A 15,186-nucleotide genomic window follows, 5' to 3' on the forward strand; every position below is an offset into this window, starting at 1 on the left:
CCCCTTGAGTGCATAATGTGAATCCTGCATACACAGTAAACAAACTGGCAGAAATGGTGGTGATGGGGGATGGCCACAAGATTACCCTTTGTGGGATCTTTACTGAAAAAGGCCCAGGAAAACTTCGGGGGAGGTGGACTCATCTAGTATTTAGATCTGTTGGTTGTTTTATTTACTGTTGGTAGATGCTCTTGAGCACATGTCTCCTGCTGGTTTAGTGGGTATGAAGTGATCAGCAGGACAAGTGTCTGTCCCCAAGCAAGTGGTCTATTGTGATGGTGAGAATTGAACAAAGGGTCAGGAGTGGCCCTGGAAACCCGGTGAGGAGGCCCTGCATTAAGGCAAGTTTTGTGCACTGGCTTCCCCATACCAGCTGCGCCCAACAGAACAAATCTAGGTGAGCTCTGAGGGAGCTGACAGTGGCAGTTTTCCTGGTAAGACCCACAATCTTCCCACAGTTTCCTATGAAGTAATGGGCAGGGAACAGGTCAATGATGGGAGACCCATTGTTCCCCCACCATGCAGGAGAAGATGGGGAAGTTGGGCGTGTGCTTCCGGATCTTTTTAGGTCCTCCAGGACAATCCATTCTGCACCAGAGCTCCATGATCCTGCGGAGCCCTCCTTTCCAGGCTGTGGAGGCAGCCATCCTCCAGCAGCTTTGGGGTGATGGTTGGACCACAAAGGTGTTAAGGTCTGTCTGTCCACATGCTGTCCAGGGGTGACTGGTGACCTCACTGCTGCAGCCAAGGTCAGCCTAAGCAGCCTGGGAGCAGGCTGTGGACTGAAACATGGCAGGAGACCAGGAAAGAGAGGAGATGTGGTTCCCTGTTGTCCTAGACAGGGCTACACAGAGCAGAAGATCTGAGGGCCTGAGGAGAGACAGAAACTGTCAGGGAGAGAGACAGTAAGTGAATGGGGAGGTGGTGGTGGGGGCAAGTCCTAGAAAGTGAGAGGAAGAAAGAGAGGAAGACAGGGTAGGGAGAAGCAGAGAAAAGAGGAATTACAAGGAGGAATGGAGGCTCCTGGTCCAGGGGTGTAGAGGGGGAACCATGGACGAGGATGGAGGGGTCTATGAAGGGGATCTGAGTGTTGGGACCAGTGGAGGCAGGAATTCTGGGCATCAGATTCCCTGAGCCCACTGCCCCCACCTTCCTGGGGCTGAGCTTTGCAGAGGTCATTTCACTTGGGAAGATGGGAGCACCTCCTTTGCATGGATTTGTGGGGCCCAGCCTCAGGATCTGTCATAGAGAGAGATGGCTTGGCTGGAGCAGAGCGCCCTCTCTGCCTCCAGCTGAGGGGCCAGGACCTTGAGCATTGCCGGGATGCCCAGGACGGCCAGCAGAGGGCGCGCGCGCGCCACCCCCAGGGAGGGGCAGGGTCTCTGCGTGCGCAGCCACGGCCAGCAGAGGGCGCGCATCGGCTGCGCTGACCCAGGGCGCCTCAGGGCGGGAAGGGCCTGTGCAGCCACAGGAGGATCCAGCCCAGTGCGCTGCAGGCGCCTCAGGACAGAGAGCCAGAGCTGCGTTTCCAGCAGGTTCTGCCGCCCGCGCCGGGGAGACCCTGGGGCCTTTGCAGCTACTTGGCGTCTCCTGAGGGACGAGCGGGACAGAGGCTGCCTTGCCGGGCCGAGTGCTGAGGAGGGGCCTCTGGGGGGCTTCCCCCGGGACACGCTGGTCAGTGAGTGAGCAGCACAATCCCTTGTGTTTTCTGGGCTGTTCCCGTCGTTTGGTCCTCATTTTCCCTGAGGGTGTTTGAACAAGAAGTATTTTACTCAGGGATCCGTGGATTGGGGGGCCCCTCGACGCCACGTCAGAGATGCTGTGGTTGGTTTATTACAGATGCAGGCTTGTTTCTGGGGAGAAATCCTGACCCCAAATCAGAGGAACTGGAGCCACACTCAGCGGCGACGTAAATACAGGAACTGCTGACTCTCAGCTCCTCCGAGAATGGGGAGCTGGGGTCCCACTTTCTGTGTCCTCCTGGAACCGGAGCCTGAGGTGAAAGCACAAACTGCTGTCCACTTAAACATGCTTGTATTACTTTTTCATTGTTTGTTTTTTTCAAACAACGTTGCAGTACTCGGAACAACTGAAAACCTGACAGGTACCTGGTGTCATAAACCTTGCATTATTTAACAGTTAAATATTTACACTTGAAAGAGAATTTGTTGTAATTACCCTTTTGTGTTTTCATCCTACACTCAATAATATCTTTAAAATGTAATCTTCACCTTATATCCTTCTCTTCCTTTTTTTAAGATTTCATTTAATTATTTGCGAGACAGAGTGACCATGAGATGCCGGGAGGGTCAGTGGGACAGGAGGGCAGCCTCCCTGCTGAGCACGGACACCCCACAAGGGTCTCCATTCCAAGACCCCGAGATCATGACCTGAGGCAGATGCTTAACCTACTGAGCGACCCAGGGTGCCCCAGGTTATCTCCTTTCCAATTGAGATTTGCTTTATTTTATAATTTCTCATGAACTCATGACAATCTTCAATTGTTTTAAGTTTCTTGCAATTTATAAAAAGCTCATTCACAGAATCCCACAGTGACTACTTCTGTTCAAAGAAAGTGTCAAGACCACTTCTACATATGCAAAAGATTGTACAAAACGAACTTTATAAATCCCTGTTTGAAGAAAAAGTGTGGTGGTATTTTTTAATATATTAGAATTGATGCTTACATCCACTGATTTATGCAATTCCACCTCCTCAAAGTTTTCCTTTGTTATTTCTGATTCAGACAGATTCATATATCTTCCTGAGTTTTATATTCATCACTTGTACATTCAAGGTTTCTTTCTGTTCCTTGTTAAAAAAAAAAAAAAAGACCTTATGATGAGCATGCAGCTTTCTATACTTCAGGATTTGTTGTTGTAGCTCATCATTAACTTTTCCTACCCATTTGAAAATATCATCCCACCTTGAAAAATTAGATTAAAAAAGTAATGTATGTGCATCAATATGATTTCATTTCATGATAGTGTATTTCTTCATTTGATGTTTTATGTATATATCTAAAACATGAAAATATCTCTCAAGTTGACTTTGAGAAAAGCATATTTCCTAAGTATGAATTTTTTTTTAGATTTTGAGAGAGAGCATGAGAGTGAGACAGCACTAGGAGGGAGAGTAGCAGAGGGAGAAGTAAATTCCCCACTGAGCAGGGAGCCCAGAACATGAGGTTTGATCCCATACCGTGGGACCATGACCTGAGCCAAAAGATAGATGTTTAACAGACTAGCCACTAAGGAGCCTCCACTTGCATCTTTCTCAGCAACAAGCTTAATTTAATAGGCAAATTATTTCCATTTCTGAATTGAATATGCAAAAATTTCATACTTTGGGGAGGTCACAAGAAAGCAAGAACTCTCCTGCTGCTGGGTGCCCCACAAGCTGTGCAGATCAGTGCACCTGCTCCTGCCCACATAAGCATTTAGGCCAGCATGGACTGGGAGACTTTGGTTAGTTATTCTCAGGGAGATTGACTCCAGAGCTGGAAATCTGGCTGCCGCCATTGTTGTTTTCCCACTTTATTTCACCTTGTGCCTGGGAGAGGCAGGGCCTCTATGGAAAAAAGGCCTCACAGGATAAACAGCTCATACTGAGCTGGGCAAGGGCCATACTAGCAAGGGCCAGGGCATTTCTGCCCAGGCAAAGACACCTGACAATCAGCACAGTAGACCCCTCCCCCAGAAGAGCAGCTGGAAGTACAAAAGAAGAGCAAGTTTACTGACCAAGCAGCACTGGAAAGCTCCAGGCCTGAGAGAAAATAGTATATAGAGCTAGAGGGTCCTTTTATTCTTTTATTTTTCTTTTTCCATTATGACTTGTTTTTATGTCAGACTAAAAATCTCCAATATTTTTTCTCTTTTCCCACCTTAACTACAAGTTTTTACCACTTCCTCATTTTTAAGTTTTTTCCTTTTTGACTTTCATATTTCTACAATTAAATGTCTTAGATCTATTTTTCACTTCTGGATCCCCTTCAATGTGTTCAGTTTAATTTTGGTAGATATCCGACATACAGGTTTTTGTTTTTTGTTTTTTCTGCCTCACGTTGTTTTACAACGGTGGATGTTAGTACCTTCTAAAACATGACCAGCATACACCCAGAACCAAGTGGAATACCGTGTTGGTTCATTCTGTGAGATTATATTCTCTCTCCCTTCCCATTCTGCCCCTCTATTTATCTTGTTTATGTTTCTGTGGTGAATGTTGAGGCTTTCTAGAAGTATTGCTGGTTTACATAAATTTGGGATTGAGCATCTTCTAAAATACAGAACAAAATACACTCAGAAACAAGAGGATCACCCTCTAGGACCCTCAGGGAGACTACATTCTCCACTACGATGTCTTCACCACCCCGTCCACCCCCATTTCTTCTCTTTTCCCACTTTTCTTTACATTTTTCCCCTTTTTCTTCATTGTTTTTGGTTTTTGCCTTTTTATTATTACTACTTTGTGTTAAAATTTGCTTTACACTTTAGTGATCCTTTTGTTTTATTTTGTTCTGTTTTTTTTTTCTTTTATTTTCTGGTCTCTGACCTCTTAGGAATCATGTATGGTGTGTTTTACTTATGTTGTGGTTCATATTTTTTTTTTTTTGTGGTTCATATTTTTGACTCAGCCCACTCATACAGCCACTCTGCACTGGACAAAATGACTAGAAGGAAGAATTCACCACAAAATAAAGCACCAGAAATGGTACTCTCAGTCACAGAGTTACAGAATTTGGATTTCAATACGATGTCAGAAATTCAATTCAGAAGTACAATTATAAAGCTACTGGTGGATCTGGGAAAAAGCATAGAGGACTCTAGAGACTTCATACTGCAGAACTGGGATCTAATCAGGCCCAAATTAAAAATAGATTAAATGAAATGCAATCCAAACTGGATGTTCTATTGCTAGAGTTAATGAAGTAGAAGAGAGAATGAGTGACATAGAAGACAAGTTGATGGCAAGGAAGGAAGCTGAAGGAAAAAGGAAAACAAGAGCCCATGAGGAACAGCTTAGGGAAATAAATGATAGCTTCAGAAGGAAGAATCTATATATAATTGGGATCCCAGAAGAGGCTGAGAGAGAGAGAGGACCACAAAGTGTATCTGAACAAATCATAGCTGAGAACTTCCCAAATCTGGAAAAGGAAACAGGCATTCAGATCCAAAAGAGAGGATCCCCCCCACCAAAAAAATAAAACTCTTCCATACCTCAACATTTAATAGTGAAACTTGCGAATTTCAAAGATAAAGAGAAAATTCTTAAAGCAGTGCAAGACATATTCTTAACTTAAATGGTGAGAAATATCCAGATTAACAGCAGACCTCCCCACAGAGATCTGGCAGGCCAGAAAGGGCTGGCATGGTATATACAGTGTAATAAATGAGAATAACGTGCAGCCAAGAATACTTCATCCAGCAAGGCTCTCATTCACAATAGAAGAAGAGATAAAGAGCTTCCAGGATAGGCAGAAACTGAAACAATATGTGACCACTAAACCAGCTGTGCAAGAAATATTAAGGGGGATGCTGTAAAAGAAAGAGGCCCACAGAAACAACCACAAAAACAGGGACTAAATAGGTAATACAATGACACTAAATTCATCTATCAATAGTTACTCTGAACGTGAATGGGCTAAATGATCCCATTAAAAGACGCAGGGTATTGGACTGGGGAAAAAAAGCATGACCCATCTATATGTTGTCTACAGCAGGCACATTTTAGACCTAAGAACACCTCCAGCCTGAAAATTAAGGGGTGGAGAACCATTTACCATTCAAATGGTCCTAAAAGAAAGCTGGGGTAGCAATCCTCATATCAGATAAATTAAAGTTTATCCCAAAGACTGTAGTAAGAGATGAAGAGGGACACTATAACATACTTAAAGGATCTATCCAACAAGAGAACCTAACAATCGTGTATATTTATGCCCCTAATGTGGGAGCTTCCAAGAATATCAATCAATTAATAACCAAGGTAAAGACATACTTAGATAATAATACACAAATAGAAGGAGACTTCAACATGGCACTTTCAGCAAATGACAGATCTTCTAAGCACAACATCATCAAAGAAACAAGGGCCTGAAATCATACACTGGACCAAATGGATTTCACAGATATATACAGAACTTTCCAACTGATGCAACTGAATGCACATTCTTCTCAAATGCACATAGAACTTTCTCCAGAATAGACCACATACTGGGTCACAAATCAGGTCTCAACCGATACCAAAAGATTGGGAGTGCCCCCTGCATATTTTCAGACCACAGTTCTTTGAAACTAGAAGTCAATCACAAGAAGAAAATTGGAAGAAAATCAAACACATGGAGGTTAAAGAGCACCCTACTGAGGGGGGGCAAGATGGTGAAAGAGTAGGGTCCCCAAGTCACCTGTCCCCACCAAATTACCTAGATAACCTTCAAATCATCCTGAAAATCTACAAATTCGGCCTGAGATTGAAAGAGAGAACAATTGGAATACTACAGTGAGAAGAGTTCACGCTTCTATCAAGGTAGAAAGACGGGGAAAATAGAAATAAAGAAACAAAAGGCATCCAAGGGGGAGCGGCCCTGCGAGGATCCGGGCTAAGGCCAGGGCGAGTGCCCCCAGGACAGGAGAGCTCCGTCCAGGAGAAGCAGGAGTTTCACCAATCTTCCCAGGCAGAAAGGCGCTCGCAGGGAGTTAGAGCAGGACCCCAGGAGGGCGGGGATGCCCTCAGGCTCCCTGGGACACTAACAGACACCTGTGCCGGGGGAGAGGGGGCCGAGCTGCCTAAAGGGCTGCAGTGCGCACGGCTGGACCCGGGAGCAGCTCAGAGGGGCTCAGGTAGAGGCTCCGCGGGGAGGGGGCTGCACGGCTCTGGGTGCAGCTCAGAGGGGCTCGGGCGGACGCTCTGCGGAGAGGGGGCTGCCCGGCCAGGAGCATGAATCCAACAGCGCAGGCCTCGGAGCACAGGGCACCGGGGACACAGCCCAGGATCTGGCCTCCCCCCAGGACAGGCAGAGGCCAGGAGGGCCCAGGACAGCAAGGACACTCCTGCCCCGAGCTGAGCAGATCAGCGGCCCCGCCCCCCGGAGCATCCAGGCCCCTGCAGACGGAGAGCTCCATAGTTACTGTAGGAACTGAATCCAGGGCTTCCGAGCTGGCCGCGGCCACTGTGGTTGTTCCTCCTGGGGCCTCACTGGATAAACAACCCCCACTGAGCCCTGCACCAGGCAGAGGGCAGAGCAGTTCCCCCAAATGTAACACCTGAAAATCAGCACAACAGGCCCCTCCCCCCGAAGAATAGCTAGAGGGACAGGGGAAAAACAAATTATTGACCAAGCAGCACTGGAAAATTCCAGGGGAAATCAAGGGACTTACAGTATACAGAATCAGAGGATAATCCTCCGTGTTTTCTTTGTTTTGTTTTGTTTTGTTTTGCTTTTTGATTTGTTTCCTTTGCCCACCCTTTTTTCCTTTCTTTCTTCTTTCTTTTTCTTTTCTCTTCTTTTTCCTTCCTTTTTTCTTTTTTTTTCTCTTTTCTTTCCTTCTTTCTCTCCTCTGTTTTTCTCCTTTTCCCAATACAACTTGTTTTGGCCACTCTGCACTGAGAAAAATGACTAGAAGGAAAACCACACCTCAAAAGAAAGAATCACAAATAGTCCTCTCTCCAACAGAGTTACAAAATTTGGATTACAATTCAATGTCAGATAGCCAATTCAGAAGCACTATTATAAACCTACTGGTGGCTCTAGAAAAAAGCTTAAAGGACTCAAGAGACTTCAGACTGCAGAATTTAGATCTAATCAGGCAGAAATTAAAAATCAATTGAATGAGATGCAATCCAAACTAGAAGTCCTAACGAGGAGGATTAATGAGGTGGAAGAACAAGTGAGTGACATAGAAGACAAGTGGATGGCAAAGAGGGAAACTGAGGAAAAAGGAGACAAATAATTAAAAGACTATGAGGATAGATTACGGGAAATAAATGACAGCCTGAGGAAGAAAAATGTATGTTTAATTGGGGTTCCCGAGGGCGCCGAAAGAGACAGAGGTCCAGAATATGTATTTGAACAAATCATAGCTGAAAACTTTCCTGATCTGGGAAGGGAAACAGGCATTTGGATCCAGGAAATAGAGAGATTCCCCCCTAAAATCAATAAAAACTGCTCAACACCTTGACATTTAAAGGTGAAACTTGCAAATTCCAAAAATAAAGAGAAGATACTTAAAGCAGTAAGAGACACAAAATCCCTGACTTTTATGGGGAGAAGTATTAGGGTAACAGCAGATCTCTCCACAGAGACCCGGCAGGTCAGAAAGGGCTGGCAGGATAAATTCAGGGTCCTAAATGAGAAAAACATGCAACCAAGAATACTTTATCCAGCAAGGCTCTCATTCAGGATGGAAGGAGGGATAAAGAGCTTCCAAGACAGGCAGGAACTGAAAGAATATGTGACCTCCAAACCAGCTCGGCAAGAAATTTTAAGGGGACCTCTCAAAATTCCCCTTTAAGAAGTCCAATGGAAAAATCCACAAAAACAGGGACTGAATAGATATCATGATGACACTAAACTCATATCTTTCAATAGTAACTCTGAACGTGAATGGGCTTAATGACCGCATCAAAAGGCGCAGGGTTTCAGACTGGATAAAAAAGCAGGACCCATCTATCTGCTGTCCACAAGAGACTCATTTTAGACAGAAGGACACCTACAGCCTGAAAATAAAAGGTTGGAGAACCATTTACCATTCAAATGGTCCTCAAAAGAAAGCAGGGGTAGACATCCTTATCTCAGATGAACTAAAATTTACCCCGAAGACTGTAGAGAGAGATGAAGAGGGACACTATATCATACTTAAAGGATCTATCCAACAAGAGGACTTAACAATCCTCAATATATATGCCCCGAATGTGGGAGCTGCCAAATATATCAATCAATTAATAACCAAAATTAAGACATACTTAGATAATAATACACTTATACTTGGCGACTTCAATCAAGCACTTTCTACACTCGATAGGTCTTCTAAACACAACAACTCCAAAGAAACGAGAGCTTTAAATGATACACTGGACCAGATGGATTTCACAGATATCTACACAACTTTACATCCAAACTCACCTGAATATACATTCTTCTCAAGGGTACATGGAACTTTCTCCAGAATAGACTACATACTGGGTCACAAATCAAGTCTGAACGGATACCAAAAGATTGGGATCATCCCCTGCGTATTCTCAGACCATAATGCCTTGAGATTAGAACTAAATCAACAAGAAGTTTGGAATGACTTCAAACGCATGGAGGTTAAGGACCATCTTGCTAAAAGATGAAAGGGTCAACCAAGAAATTAAGGAAGAATTTAAAAGATTCATGGAAACTAATGAGAATGAAGATACAACCATTCAAAATCTTTGGGATACAGCAAAAGCAGTCCTGAGGGGGAAATACCTCGCAATACAAGCATGCATCCAAAAACTGGAAAGAACTCAAATACAAAAGCTAACCTTACACCTAAAGGAGCTAGAGAAAAAAACAGCAAATAGATCCTACACCCAGCAGAAGAAGAGAGTTAATAAAGATTCGAGCAGAACTCAATGAAATCGAGACCAGAAGAACCGTGGAACAGATCAACAAAACCAGGAGTTGGTTCTTTGAAAGAATTAATAAGATAGATAAACTTCTAGCTAGCCTTATTAAAAAGAAGAGAGAGAAGGCTCAAATTAATAAAATCATGAATGAGAAAAGAGAGATCACTACCAACACCAAGGAAATAGATACGATTTTAAAAACATATTATGAACAGCTATACGCCAATAAATTAGGCAATCTAAAAGAAATGGACACATTTCTGAAAAGCAACAAACTACCATAACTGGATCAGGAAGAAATAGAAAACTTGAATAGGCCAATAACCAGGGAGGAAATTGAAGCAGTCATCAAAAACCTCCCAAGATACAAAAGTCCAGGGCCAGATGGCTTCCCTGCGGAATTCTATCAAACGTTTAAAGAAGAAACCATACCTATTCTACTAAAGCTGTTTGGAAAGATAGAAAGAGACAGACTACTTCCAAATTCGTTCTATGAGGCCAGCATCACCTTAATTCCAAAACCAGACAAAGACCCCACCAAAAAGGAGAATTATAGACCAATATCCCTGATGAACATGGATGCAAAAATTCTCAACAAGATACTAGCCAACAGGATACAACAATACATTAAGAAAATTATTCACCATGACCAAGTAGGATTTATTCCCGGGACACAAGGCTGGTTCAACACTCATAAAACAATCAATGCGATTCATCATATCAGCAAGAGAGAAACCAAGAACCATATGATCCTCTCATTAGATGCAGAGAAAGCATTTGACAAAATACAGCATCCATTCCTGACCAAAACTCTTCAGAGTGTAGGGATAGAGGGAACATTCCTCAACATCTTAAAAGCCATCTATGAAAAACCCACAGCAAATATAATTCTCTATGGGGAAACACTGGGAGCCTTTCTCCTAAGATCAGGAACACAACAGGGATGTCCACTCTCACCACTGCTATTCAACATAGTACTGGAAGTCCTAGCCTCAGCAATTAGACAACAAAAATACATTAAAGGCATTCGAATTGGCAAAGAAGAAGTCAAACTCTCCCTCTTCACCGATGACATGATACTCTACATAGAAAACCCAAAAGACTCCACCCCAAGAATGCTAGAACTAATACAGCAATTGGGCAGTGTGGCAGGATACAACATCAATGCCCAGAAGTCATTTCTATACACTAACAAGGAGACTGAAGAAAGAGAAATTAAGGAGTCAATCCCGTTTACAATTGCACCCAAAAGCATGAGATACCTAGGAATATACCTAACCAAAGAGGAAAAGGATCTATTCCCTAAAAACTATAGAACACTTCTGAAAGAAATTGAGGAAGACACAAACAGATGGAAAAACATTCCATGCTCATTGTTTGGCAGAATTAATATTGTGAACATGTCCATGCTACCCAGGGCAATTTACAAATTTAATGCAATCCCTATCAAAATACCATGGACATTCTTCATAGAGTTAGAACAAATTATTTTAAGATTTGTGTGGAATCAGAAAAGACCCCGAATGGCCAGGGGAATTTTAAAAAAGAAAACCATAGCTGGGGGCATCACAATGCCAGATTTCAGGTTGTACTACAAAGCTGTGGTCATCAAGACAGTGTGGCACTGGCACAAAAATAGACACATAGATCAATGAAACAGAATAGGGAATCCAGAAGTGGACCCTCAAATTTTTGGTCAACTAATATTCAATAAAGGAGGAAAGACTATCCACTGGAAGAAAGACAATCTCTTCAATAAATGGTGCTGGGAAAATTGGACACCCACATGCAAAACAATGAACCTAGACCACTCTCTTGCACCACACACAAAGATAAACCCAAAATGGATAAAAGATCTAAATGTGAGACAAGATTCCATCAAAATCCTAGACGAGAACACAGGCAACACCCTTTTTGAACTCGGCCACTGTAACTTCATGCAAGATACATCGACAAAGGCAAAAGAAACAAAAGAAAAATTGAACTATTGGGACTTCATCAAGATAAGAAGCTTTTGCACAGCAAAGGATACAGTCAACAAAACTAAAAGACAACCTACAGAATGGGAGAAGATATTTACAAATGACGTATCAGATAAAAAGCTAGTTTCCAAGATCTATAAAGAACTTATTAATAAGCTCAACACCAAAGAAACAAACAATCCAATCATGAAATGGGCAAAAGACATGAACAGAAATCTCACAGACGAAGACATAGACATGGCCAACATGCACATGAGAAAATGCTCTGCATCACTTGCCATCAGGGAAATACAAATCCAAACCACAATGAGATACCACCTCACACCAGTGAGAATGGGGAAAATTAACAAGGCAGGAAACCACAGATGTTGGAGAGGATGTGGAGAAAAGGGAACTCTCTTACACCCATGGTGTGAATGTGAACTGGTGCAGTCACTCTGGAAAACTGTGGAGGTTCCTCAAAGAGTTAAAAATAGACCTGCCCTACGACCCAGGAATTGCACTGCTGGGGATTTACCCCAAAGATGCAGATGTAATGAAACTCTGGGACACCTGCACCCCAATGCTTATAGCAGCAATATCCACAATAGCCAAACTGTGGAAGGAGCCTCGGTGTCCATCGAAAGATGAATGGATAAGGAAGATGTGGTTTATGTATACAATGGAATATTACTCAGCCATTAGAAATGACAGGTACCCACCATTTGCTTCAACGTGGATGGAACTGGAGGGTATTATGCTGAGTGCAGTAAGTCAATCTGAGAAGGACAAACATTATATGGTCTCATTCATTTGAGGAATATAAATAATAGTGAAAGCGGATAGAAGGGAAGGGAGAAGAAATGGGTAGGAAATATCAGAAAGGGAGCCAGAACATGAAGACTCCTAACTCTGGGAAATTAACTAGGGATGGTGGAAGGGAAGGAGGGTGGGGGTTGGGGGTGAATGGGTGACGTCCATGAGGGGGGCACTTGATGGGATGAGGACTGGGTGTTATTCTGTATTTTGGCAAATTGCACACCAATAAAAAAATAAATGTATTTTAAAACATAAAATTAAAATTAATAAAGAACACCCTACTAAGATGAGTGGGTCAACCTGGAAATTAGAGAATAATTAAAAAGATTCATGGAAACTAATGAAAATGAAGATAGAACTGTTCAAAATCTTTGGGATACAGCAAAACAGTCCTAAGAGGAAGATACATCAGAATATAAGCCTCCCTCAAAAATTGGGGAAAAAAAACCAAATACACAAGCTAACCTCACACCTAAAGGAACTGGAGAAAGAACAGCAAGTAAAACCTATACCAAGAAGCAGCAGAGAGATATAAATATTCAAGGAGAACGCAATGAAATAGAGACCAGAAGAAAAGCAGAACAGATAAACAAAACCAGGAGGTGGTTCTTTGAAAGAATTAATAAGATAGATAAACCTCTAGCCAGCCTTATTAAAAAGAAAAAGGACTCAAATTAATAAAACCATGAATGAAAGAGGAGACGTCACATCCACTACCAAGTAAATACAAATTGTTTTAAAAACATATTATGAGCAGCTGTATATCAACAAATTAGGCAATCTAGAAGAAATGGATGCATTTCTGGAAAACCACAACTTACCAAAACTGGAACAGGAAGAAATAGAAAACTTGAACAGGCCAATAACCAGGGAGGAAATTGAAGCAGTCATCAATAACCTCTCAAGACACAAAAGCCCAGGGTCAGATGACTTCCCAGGGGAATTCTATCAAATGTTTAAAGAAGAAATAATACCTATTCTACTATAGCTATTTCAAAGGATAGAAAGGAATGGAATAATTCCAAACTCATTTTATGAGGACAGCATGACCTTGATTCCAAAACCAAGGACCCCACCAAAAACGAGAAATATAGACCAATATCCCTGATTAACATGGATACAACAATTCTCAACCAGATGCTAGCCAATAGGATCCAACAGTACATTAATATTATTCACAATGACCAAGTGGGATTTATCCCCACAATGCAAGGGTGGTTCAACACTTGTAAAACAATCAATGTGATAGATCACATCAACAAGAGAAAATACAAGAACCAAATGATCCTCTCAATAGATGCAGAGAAAACATTTGACAAAATACAGCATCCATTCCTGATCAAAACTCTTCAGAGTGTAGGGATAGAGGGAACATTCCTCAATATTAAAAGCCATTTATGTTACTTGGGTGTTGAGTTTAATAAGTTCATTATAGATCTTGGATACTAGCCCTTTATCTGATATGTCATTTGCAAATATCTTCTCCCATTCTGTAGGTTATCTTTTACTTTTGTTCACTGTTTCTTTTGCTATGCAGAAGCTTTTTATTTTGATTTAGTCCCAACAGTTCATTTTTGCTTTTTTTTCCCTTGCCTTCATAGATGTATTTTGCAAGAAGTTACTGTGGCCAAGTTCAAAATGTGGGTTGCCTGTGTTATTCTCTAGGATTTTGATGGATTCTTGTCTTGCATTTAGATCTTTCAACCATTTTGAGTTTATCTTTGTGTACAGTGTAAGAGAATGGTCTAGTTTCATTCTTCTGCATGTGGCTGTCCAATTTTCCCAGCACTATTTATTGAAGGGACTGTCCTTTTTCCAGTGGATATTCTTTCCTCCCTTGTCAAATATTAGTTGACCATAGAGTCAAGTGTCCATTCCTGGGTTCTCTATTCTGTTCCATTGATCTGTATGTCTGTTTTTGTGCCAGTACCACACTGTCTTGATGATCACAGCTTTGTAATACAGCTTGAGATCCAGCATTGTGATGCCCCAGGCCCTGGTTTTCTTTTTTAATATTCCCCTGGCTATTCGGGGACTTTTCTGATTTCACACAAATCTTAAGATGATTTGTTCCAACTCTCTGAAGAAAGTCCATGGTGTTTTGATAGGGATTGCATTGAATGTGTAAATTGCCCTGGGTAGCATAGACATTTTCACCACATTAATTCTTCCAGTCCATGAGCATGGAATGTTTTTCCATATCTTTGTGTCTTCCTCAATTTCTTTCAGAAAAGTTCTCTACTTTTTAGGGTATAGATCCTTTACGTCTTTCGTTAGGTTTATTCCTAGGTATCTTATGCTTTTGGGTGCAATTGTAAATGGGATTGACTCCTCAATTTCTTTTTTTTTTCTTCAGTCTTATTGTTAGTGTATAGAAATGCCCCCTCATTTCTGGGCATTGATTTTGTATCCTGCCACACTGCGAAATTGTTGTATGAGTTCTAGCAATCTTGGGTTGGAGTTTTGGGTTTTCTATGCACAGAATCATGTCATGTGTGAAGAGGGAGAATTTGGCTTCTTTGCCAATTTGAAAGCCTTTTCTCCCCTTTTGTTGCCTGATTGCTGAGGCTAGGACTTCTAGTACTATGTTGAATAGCAGTGGTGAGACTGGACATTCCTATCATGTTCCTGATCTTAGGGGAAAGGCTCTCAGTGCTTCCCCATTGAGGATGATATTTGCTGTATGCTTTTCATAGATGGCTTTTAAGATGCTGAAGAATGTTCCCTCTATCCCTACACTCTGAAGACTTTTGATCAGGAATGGTTGCTATATTTTGTCAAATGCTTTCTCTGTATCTATTGATCTATTGAGAGGATT

At 42.1% G+C, this 15,186-nt stretch overlaps 1 long non-coding RNA gene across 1 annotated transcript; it reads left to right on the top strand.

Annotated features, from left to right (window-relative positions):
* The first annotated feature begins 122 nt into the window (after window positions 1-122).
* On the top strand, window positions 123-2,043 carry LOC144319088 (uncharacterized). The gene is made up of 2 exons (XR_013384999.1): window positions 123-434; window positions 1,840-2,043. It is a non-coding gene; the product is annotated as an uncharacterized LOC144319088 (long non-coding RNA).
* Window positions 2,044-15,186: the final 13,143 nt, after the last annotated feature.

Source organism: Canis aureus, chromosome 8, assembly GCF_053574225.1.
Source record: "Canis aureus isolate CA01 chromosome 8, VMU_Caureus_v.1.0, whole genome shotgun sequence".
Lineage (NCBI taxonomy): Eukaryota > Metazoa > Chordata > Mammalia > Carnivora > Canidae > Canis > Canis aureus.